Source organism: Aquila chrysaetos, assembly GCF_900496995.4.
Source record: "Aquila chrysaetos chrysaetos chromosome W unlocalized genomic scaffold, bAquChr1.4 W_unloc_6, whole genome shotgun sequence".
Classification (NCBI taxonomy): domain Eukaryota; kingdom Metazoa; phylum Chordata; class Aves; order Accipitriformes; family Accipitridae; genus Aquila; species Aquila chrysaetos.
The window spans coordinates 777,883-787,435 of NW_024470326.1; the positions used below are offsets into that span (position 1 = coordinate 777,883).

Genomic DNA, 9,553 nt, shown 5'->3' on the forward strand with positions numbered 1-9,553 from the left:
ACTGGCCGTGCTGATCAGGCTGGGAAGCAGACCCTTCCCATGGGTCTGTAACAATCAAAGGGCATTCCAACTGTCTCAGGAAGTGTTCAGGGCTGTCACTGGATCCAGCCCATGGCTTCTCATTGAAGGTGACATGAACCACGCTCTAGTCTCCCTTCCCCATTCCTGCTGTGCCCCCACTGCCTCTCCTGACATTGCAGAGTCCTCGTTAGCCCTGGTTAGCTTATCCGTCCTTTGCTTTGACATTATTGTGAAACTATCCAGTGTGTACCCAACACTGGTGCGTGTCCTGGTGGCTCCTGATACCTCCCTGAAGGGCATGAGTCAGTCAGCAGCCCTTCCACATGTGACAGTCCCCAGCAGATGCCTCTATCCCATTCAGGATCTCCAGTGGCACTGGGCACTCACAGGTGAGGACTCAGTCCAGCCCTCCTCTTACACAACACCCCATTCCCTCATCCCCTCAGCCCATGCAGCACCCAAGCACAACAGCAAGTCCTTTCAGCCTGCAATTCCCTGAGTGTATTCCGTACCCCCGTTTGGGAAAAAAAGCCCAAGCTTCACACAGGCACTGAGGAAATCTCCTTTTATTACAGAGATGTCACAAAGGAGGTCAAATGTAGCATGGTGACAGACTCATTTACAGAAGGTCTCTGGGTCAGATAGACTCAGTTCATCCTCTGGAGAAGCAGGACGAAAGCAAATATTTGTGTACAGGCATGTTTATAACAGATACAATGACCACTAGACAGACGTTGCCTGAGATAATTGTGAGATTGCTTTTGAGGAGAGGAGGACACCTCATTGCTGCTGAAATATCATTGGTAGAATCATTTTCTTGAGAGCATCCTGGATCTCCTTGTTCCTCATGCTGTAGATGAGGGGGTTCACAGCTGGAGGCACCACCGAGTACAGAACTGACACTATGAGATTTAGAGCTGGGGCAGAGGTGGAGGGGGGCTTCAGGTAGGCCACCATGGCAGTGCTGACAAACAGGGAGACCACAGCCAGGTGAGGGAGGCAAGTGGAAAAGACTTTGTGCTGTCCCTGCTTGGAGGGGATCCTCAGCACGGCCCTGAAGATTTGCCCATAGGACAGCACAATGAGAACAAAACACCCAAATGCTAAAAAGCACTAACTACAAGAAGCCCAATTTCCCTGAGGTAGGCATCTGAGCAGGAGAGCTTGAGGATCTGGGGGACTTCACAGAAGAACTGGTCCACAGCATTGCCTTGGCAGAGGGGTAGTGAAAATGTATTCCCAGTGTGCAGCACAGCATGGAGAAACCCACTGCCCCAGGCAGCTGCTGCCATGTGGAGACAAGCTCTGCTGCCCAGGAGGGTCCTAGTGCAGGGGTTTGCAGATGGCAACGTAGCGGTCATAGGCCATGATGGTGAGAAGGGAGGACTCTACTGACAAGAAAAGGAGAAAGAAAATGATCTGTGCAGCACATCCCAAGTAGGAAATAGCTCTAGTGTCCCAGAGGAAATTGGCAATGGATTTGGGAACAGTGGTGGAGATGGCACCCAGGTCGAGGAGGGCGAGGCTGAGGAGGAAGAAGTTCATGGGTGTTGGAGGTGGTGGTCACAGGCTACAGCGTAATGATGAAGCTGTTTCCCAGGACGGCAGCCAGGTAGATGCCCAGGAAGAGCCAGAAGTGCAAGAGCTGCAGCTCCCGTGTATTTGCAAACTCCAGGAGGAGGAACTGGGTGATGGAGCTGCTGTTGGACATGTGCTTCCTCTGACCATGAGGGCCTGTCTTTGGAGGAAAAGGCAGTGGCAAGTGAGGACTGACTTCTCTTAACAAAACCAATCCCATCTCTCACAGAAACCTCCACACTGCATCTGTCCTTCCAGGAAGACTATCATGCAGCTCCCTCATTTGAGCTCTGGCTTGTCCTGGCTGAGGGTGCAGTAGGGAGCAGGTCAATCTGCTGTGGGCTCTGGAGGAGTTAGTCCTGCTGTGTACCAATAGGCAAATAGGAGCCAGGAGTGATGTCGGGTTAAATCCACTCCTGAGATCAAATGGATTTCAGCATTGACCCTCCAGAGTCACCCTACTGCAGAGAAGACCTGTGCTGATTTTTTGATTGTTTTGCTCCTGTTCTACCTCTCGTATCTGAGGAGTGGTTTTTTGAAGGCAGACATCCTTCACATTTCTTCTACGCGGCAAGTGCTATCTTGAGAGTCCTGGGAGGCAAAGGGACAGACCCTTGGTACAGCGTGAGGATGGCTGGTCTGTCCATCAGCCTTGCTCTCAGCTGCCCTGGGCTCACTTGTCTCATAGCTGGAGCATGACCACACTCAGATGTTCCTCTGAAAGGAAATTGGATACTGCTCCGACCTGAGGAATCCTGTTTCAAAGTGCAGGTGACCTTCACACTTCTCTCCCCAGTGATGAGCTAAGCACTTCTGGATGCCCTGAAGTTAGGGTGTCTTGAGAGGAGAGTCAGCTTTATCCCCACCCCAGGGACTGCTTTGCTCAGAGACCCACAGGGTAGAAGGGGGTTTGGGCACCTTGCTCCCGTGGACAGATCTACCTGGCAGGACCTGAACCCCCCATCCCCAGAGAGCCTGAAAACAAGAACAGCAGCACAGGGGTGGGTGGAGAAAAAGGGAGCAACATCCCAATGCTTCTGCCAAGGGAGGCAAGGCCAGGAAGGGACAGAGGGGCACTCAGGAGAGTCCTTTATGTGACCTATGGCTGCAGAGGAGGCAGCTGCTGCCTGAACCCCATAGCTCTGAGGGCAGAGGCTTTACTAGGTGGCAGAGGAGACCAGGGGCCTTTTTAGGGGAAAAGCATGTTCCCTGAATGGCTGACAGGGAGGTCTCGCAGCCTTTGCCATTAGCCTGTTCCTCTCACCTCTTGCCCATGTCTCTGCTGCCTGGAGCTGTTGCTGCCAGGAGCTGTTTCTCTGTTCCCACGTCTCCTCCCTGTTAGTGCTCACAGACCCAGTGCCACCAGCTGTGTGCTCAGCTCTGCCCTGTAGGCACCTCCTGGCAGCAGGGCACTGCCCAGGGGCAGCTCTCTGTTGGAAAGCCCTCAGGGGCAGATCAGATACACCCTCAAGAGACCACAGGAGTGACAGGGCTTAAAGAAGGCAGTCAGGAAGTTGACAAAAAGCGATGAGTCAGATTGGCTAGGAAACATGTTCGAGGGTTGGGGATTGTCTGGATGGTTGATATCTGCTCAAGACTGTGGGGGTAGTGATCTTGATTGTGATAACTGTGCTCCTAATGTTGCCCTGTCTTCTCAGCCTTCTGCAAAGGGCCCTGCAGAGGGCTGCCGGAGCAATATTTTTAGCACAAATACAAAAAGGGGGAATTGTCAGGGAACGTAGCGAATCTGCCGAATGCCTGGCGGTGCATGAGCAGAGTGACCTTGAGCAGCTTGTGGTGTATCCTTGAGAGTCTGGAAAGTCCCGAGCAAGGGACTTAGTTACTAACTAAACCAATCATATATGAACACATACTCTGAAGAAAGTTATAAAAAAGCTTGTTAGAACAATAAGTAGCCATTTTTGCACAATCTGATGTTTGTCGTGTCCATCTCTATTGCGACAGTGCCATACTGCTGTGTCTTCCCCAAGACCTTCCTTCCTCTAGGATGAACAAGCCCGAGCTCTCAGCCTCTTCTCACAGCACATGTGCGCCAGCCCTGACCACCTTAGAGGCCCTCCAGTGAACTTTCTCCAGTTTGCCAGTCTCTCTCTGTCATGGTGGGGGGTAAAAAACTAGAGAAGTAATCTGGATGAGCTTTAAAAAGTGCTGAGTAGAGGGGGATAATCCCTTCCACTGACTGTGCTCCTGCTAACGCAGCCCAGGACACAGGTGACCACCTTTGCTGATGGCTCACATTTTGCCTAGTGAAATCCAGGGACCACCAGAGCCTTTCGCACAGAGCTGCTTCCCATGCAGGCAGTCCCTGGCCTGTATCATTGCAGGGGCTTTGTCCACCTCAAGGACAGGACTTTAGCTTATGTTCCTCCTGGCCCATCCATTGGCCACAGGAAACTGTGCAATGGCAGCCCTGGCTTCAGTGTAGTGTCTGCTCTCCTCAATAGGGTGTCATCTACAAATGTTCTGAAAAAGCACTCTCTCATCTCCTCCGGGTCATTATAAACATGTTAAACAGGGCAGGTGTCAGCATAGACCCCTGCAGGACCCTACTGGCTAGATGCCTTCAGGCAGAGTACCATGCATGGACCATGTCCCTCTGAGCCCAACTGTCCAGGTGTTTTTTTAACCACTTACCCATCCATGCAGACTGTAATATGCTAATTTGGACACAAGATGAGGAGGATGCTGAATGCTTTCTGACTTCCAGGTAAAAGAGAGCACTCTCTCAATCTCTCCAGCGATCTGGTCCTTTCTTTACAGAAAGCAAAGAGGATGGCCAGGTACAACCTTCCTGTGTAAATCCAGGCACCTTGTCTTTCACACACCCAGAAATGGGATCTGGGTGGACACACTCTGGGGGACAGCCTTTAGTTCCCCTGCTCATCCTTTGGGCATTTCTGAAAGGTGCAGGCAACTTTGGGGTTCTGCCAGTCATCAGATAATTCCCTCATTCTCCATGACCTTTCAAAGGCAATGGAGAGTGACCTCACTGTGACATTGGCTTGCCCTCTCAGCTCCCTCAGCTGCCGCCCCACCTGTCTCATAGACTGGTAAGGATTGTGTTTGCTCAAGGACCCCTGATTTGAGCCACATCCTTTGCTGGTTGTTCTCCTCCAGTGTCCTGCCTCAAGCCAGAGGCCTGGGAGACCTTGCTGGGGAAGACTGAGGCAAAGAGGACATGGAGTATCTCAGATCTACCTACACTTGTTGTTACTAAACTCAGCAGTGGCCACACAGTATCTTTGCTTCTCCTTTAACAGTTCCTGAAGTAGTAACCACTCATTATGGTGCCCTCGAATTGCCTTTCAAGTTTAGATTGAATTGTGGTCTGGACTGTTGCTGAGCTTGGAGGATGCTGTTCTTGAAGACCAGCTGTACTGAGCTCCAGGCAGCAGCTACATGGGCAGAGAGTGCATGCTCTCCGAGAAATGCCGTGAGAGGAGGGCATCCTGACATCCCCTGCAGTTCAGACAACTTCCCCGTAGCAAGCCCTTGGACTCCTCTCCCACCCAGCACAGCCTCTGTCCCCAAGGCCACGGGTCTAGGGCATGAATCACCTCCTCCGCAGCTGGACCTCCAGTCTAGAAGTGCGTGTGTCCTACAATCAATACACAACAAACAGGCTAAAAGGGAGGTGGAGAGCACAGCTGGGTGGCTTCAGCACATGCCTGCCTTCCTCCCCTTGCTTCGTTTTTTCAGAGCGTAGTCATATTACTCCTTTTTTTCCCCACCTGTCTGCCATATTCTTGATCTCTGGAGTTGGCATGGGGGTGCGGGTCAGCTTCTATTCTGACTCTGACTCTGGGGGTCCCGCCCCAGAGATGTCCTCATGGAAACGAGGTGTCTAAGCTGCATTATAAATGGTCAGGAAGCATGTCATTCGTTGGTAGGGTTGGGGAATGAGCTGACTTTTTCCTCATTCAGCTCAGGGAGGGAGATTTCTATGAGAAATGGCATGGGGTTGTCCTTGGAGAAGTCTCTCCTAATGTCACTGCCTTTTACTCCTTGAACAGGTGCCCATGCTCAGAGGAAGAAAATGTCCAAGAGCAGCTTTATCACTGAGTTCCTCCTTCTGCATTTGCAGACACGTGGGAGCTGCACCTCTTGCACTTCTGGCTCTTCCTGGGCATCTACCTGGCTACCCTCCTGGGAAACGGCCTCATCATCACCGCTGTAGTCTGCAACCACCACCTCCACACCCCCATGTACTTCTTTCTCCTTAACCTCTCCCTCCTCGGCTTGGGCTCCATCTCCACCACTCTCCCCAAAGCTATGGCCAATTCCCTGTGGGACACCAGGGCCATCTCCTACCAAGGGTGTGCTGCCCATGTCTTTTTGTTTGTTTGTTTTCTGTCCTACAACAGAGTTCTATCGTCTCACTGTCATGGCCTATGACCGCTACATTGCCATCTGCAAGCCCCTGCACTATGGGACCCTCCTGGGAAGCAGAGCTTGTGCCAACATGGCAGCAGCCGCCTGGGGTAGGTTTCCTTTAGGCTGTGCTGCACACAGCCAATACATTTTCACTACCACTCTGCCAAGGCAGTGCTCTGGACCAGTTCTTCTGTGAAATCCCCCAGATCCTCAAGCTCTCCTGCTCTTACTTCTGTCTCGTCAGGGAAGTTGGGCTTCTTGTGGTTGTGGAGGACCTCGGCTGGACTGAGGGGCCTGGGGAGGATATTGACCTTGACAAGATTACAGTGTTCCCGTGAGAGAATAAGAAAGGATGAGAAGCATGCCTGGGAAACTAAGTTTAAGGAATGTGTTGACCGTTTGCAGTTGTGATAAGGAACCTGAAAAAGTCACCCAATGAGGGGTGAAAAAACAACTTCTGACAACTTTTAACCAATAAGGGACAGACATATGTAGAAGGTAACAAGTATAATGGGTATAAATTTGCTGGCTTGTAGTAATAAAAAAAACCTTCTTTGCTTGTAGTATAAGAATGCGTACGTGTCGTTTGTCCGTCTCGACCGCGACAATTGGTGACCCCGACGTGATGCTGTAAATAATGCTTGTGACTGCGAGGAGAGCAGTGGAGACGGAGCCCGGCATAGCTTGAGAGCAGCGGGAAGAGCTGCTAGTCCGGACCGATACTTGACACCTGGAGATAAACAGGTGAGCTGCCGGGAACATGGGCAGGACCCTCAGTAAAGAGGACGCCGGAATTGTAAATATGTGGAAAGTAATATTGCAAAAGAGGACTTAAAGTAGAAGAGTTGATGTTGCGGAAAATGCTCTCATGGGGCAAGCAACACAGATATAAAGCAGATACAGTGACTGCATTTAGTGTGCCTGTGTGGCAAGGACTCGGGGACAAGCTGTTTGACAGTGCGTCCCGAGGGTCTAAGGAGGCAGCCAGACTCCTGATGACTTGGCGCCAGCTCCTTGAAACCGTCAAAGACATTAAAGAACAAAGGGATAGGATGAAGGAGCCAGACGTCCCTATCGTGGGGGGAGGGCAGTCCTCTCCCACAGAGGGCGTGGTGTCTGTTGCCCAGTCCTCTGGCAGGCGCGCAGGGCGGCCAAAGCCATGGGGCCGACAAAAGAACCCTTTCATTGATGACTCTGATGATGAGCGGCCCTCAGGACATCCTCGGACTATTAAAGATAGAACATAAAGCGGCCCCAGGACTTGCTTCCTGGTAGTGACGTATGCCCCGCTGAAACGGCAGAGGCGCCGGTTAACCCGTCTGCCTCCCACCTTGCTGCTTGATTCAGAGGATCAAGAAGGGATGAATAGCACCCCCCCGGGCGCGGGGAGGGGAACAGGGGACCTCATGTCTGTACCCCGCTCTGTCAGCCGAAACATCAGAGGATTGGGATGATCCCATGGACAATATATGGGGGATCCTGAATCTGGGGGGTCTGCGGGAACACCGAAGGAGGGACAATTACAGGGAGGCTCGCGTTGTTGAGGACAGCCCTGGGTCCTTCCGCCGGCTCGATTTACTGTCAGTCCCCACAACCCCCTGAAATTCTGGCAGCAGGTGAAAGCTCGAGCTCTGCAAGAAGGAAAATGGGACCTATCCGAGCAAATTAACGTTCCTGTAACAGCAGGCAACTCCAGTGAAACGAATTTAAGGGGGACTGGGGCGATGGCTTTCCCTGTGGTATGGGGTGATTCAGGACAAGGAATTATGGATGAACATAGACCATATTCGTGGAAAGTTATACAGGATTTACAAAAGGCAACTGCACAATACGGTCCCAACTCCCCCGCAGTTATGCAATTAATACGCCTATTAACTATGGAAAAATGACACCTTATGATGTTGCTCAAATTGCTCAAATTATTTTCCAACCTGTGCAATGCGCCGTTTTTCGTAGTATCTGGACTCAGAGAGCAGAGGCGCAAGCAGTACGCAATTTGCAGCTTTCACAAACCGATCCACGTTATGGTAACGGAGCTGATGTTCCGACTGGGACTGGTCAATTTAATAATCCTCAACATCAGGCTCAATGGCATCCACTTGTATTGGAGCAAGTAAAGACTATTGGTGTAGAAGCTTTGCTCCGAACGGCGGAGCTGGCGGAGCCTAAGGCAAGATATACCATGATTAAACAGGGGGCTAAAGAGCCGTTTCTGTCGTTTGTAGAGAAATTGATGGGGGCTATAGAGCGGCAGGTATTTGATGCACATATACGAGAAATGCTGGCAAAACAGTTAGCCCGTGACAATGTTAACACAGATTGTCAAAAGGTGATTAAGACGCTCCATGGGGATCCAACCCTAGAAGCTATGATTACGGCTTGCGGGAAGGTGGGCTCTGTTGAACACAGAATGTCTGCATTAGCTACAGCTATGTCTGCAATGCGTATGTCTAATCAGAAATGTTACTGCTGTGGGCAGGCTGGACATGTCAAGGCTAAGTGTCCCGCTAAACATAGAAAAGGAGGAGCCGGGCAGGTGGCCGTGGGAGCAACTACATGTCTTAAGTGCGGAAAGCTGGGACACTTTGCAAAGCAATGTAAATCTAAATTTCATGCTAACGGTTAACCCCTCCAGTCAGGAAACGGCAAATAAAAGCGTGATGGGGTGCGTGCAGACACAAATGCCCTACCACTCCAGCAACCCCTTTCTGGTACAACATCCAGCGCAGACACCACAAGCCTTTGTGACAAGTTACGGGGACAAACCCAAGGAGCAGCCGGGATGGATGTATGCACCGCCCACCAGTAACCTTATCTACCCCAGGAGTGCATAAAGTGCCCCTGGAAGCCTGGGGACCAATTGGTAAAGGATTAAGTGCCTTACTAATAGGACAATCAAGTAGTACTTTGCAAGGGTTAATGGTGCCTGTGGGAGTTATTGCTGCTGATTATCACGGGCAAATATGTGCAATAGTATCTACTGCAACGCCTCCAGTCACTATAAAAAGGAGGTACACGAATTGCTCAACTCGTACCATTTATGAGCTGTGTGCCTGCAACAGAACAGGTAATTCGTGGTACTCAAGGTTTGGGTCCACTGGAAAGCTGCAGGTATTTTGGTCGCAATGCATTATGGAAAGCAGGCCACAAATGACCTGTACCCTCACTATGGCAAATGCATCCCCATCACAGATAAAATTGATAGGTTTGCTGGACTCTGGGGCTAATATGACCATCATAGCACAGCGTAACTGGCCCTCCTCATGGCCATTAGTTGTAAATGCGGAAGGAGTGTTGGGTGTAGGTGGAGTTTCAAATAGTTTATTGCAGCAAAACCTGTGCTAATAAGCAACCCAGAGGGGACAGAAAGCCACTGTGAAGCCATAGTATTAGTTTCTTCTTTTCTGTTCTATTAAACTGTCTTATCTCAACCCATGGGTTTTGCTTCTTTTTTCCGATTTTCTCCCCCCATCCACTGGGTCGGGGGGGGGAGTGACTGAGTGGCTGCATGGTGCTTAGTTGGTGGTTGGGGTTAAACCACGACAGTGGGGTAGACCGG

The 9,553-nt window shown here is 51.0% G+C and overlaps 1 pseudogene; it reads right to left on the bottom strand.

The window, feature by feature from the left end:
- Window positions 1-801: 801 nt before the first annotated feature.
- Window positions 802-1,566, bottom strand: LOC115337756 (annotated as a pseudogene).
- Between the last annotated feature and the right edge of the window lie 7,987 nt (window positions 1,567-9,553).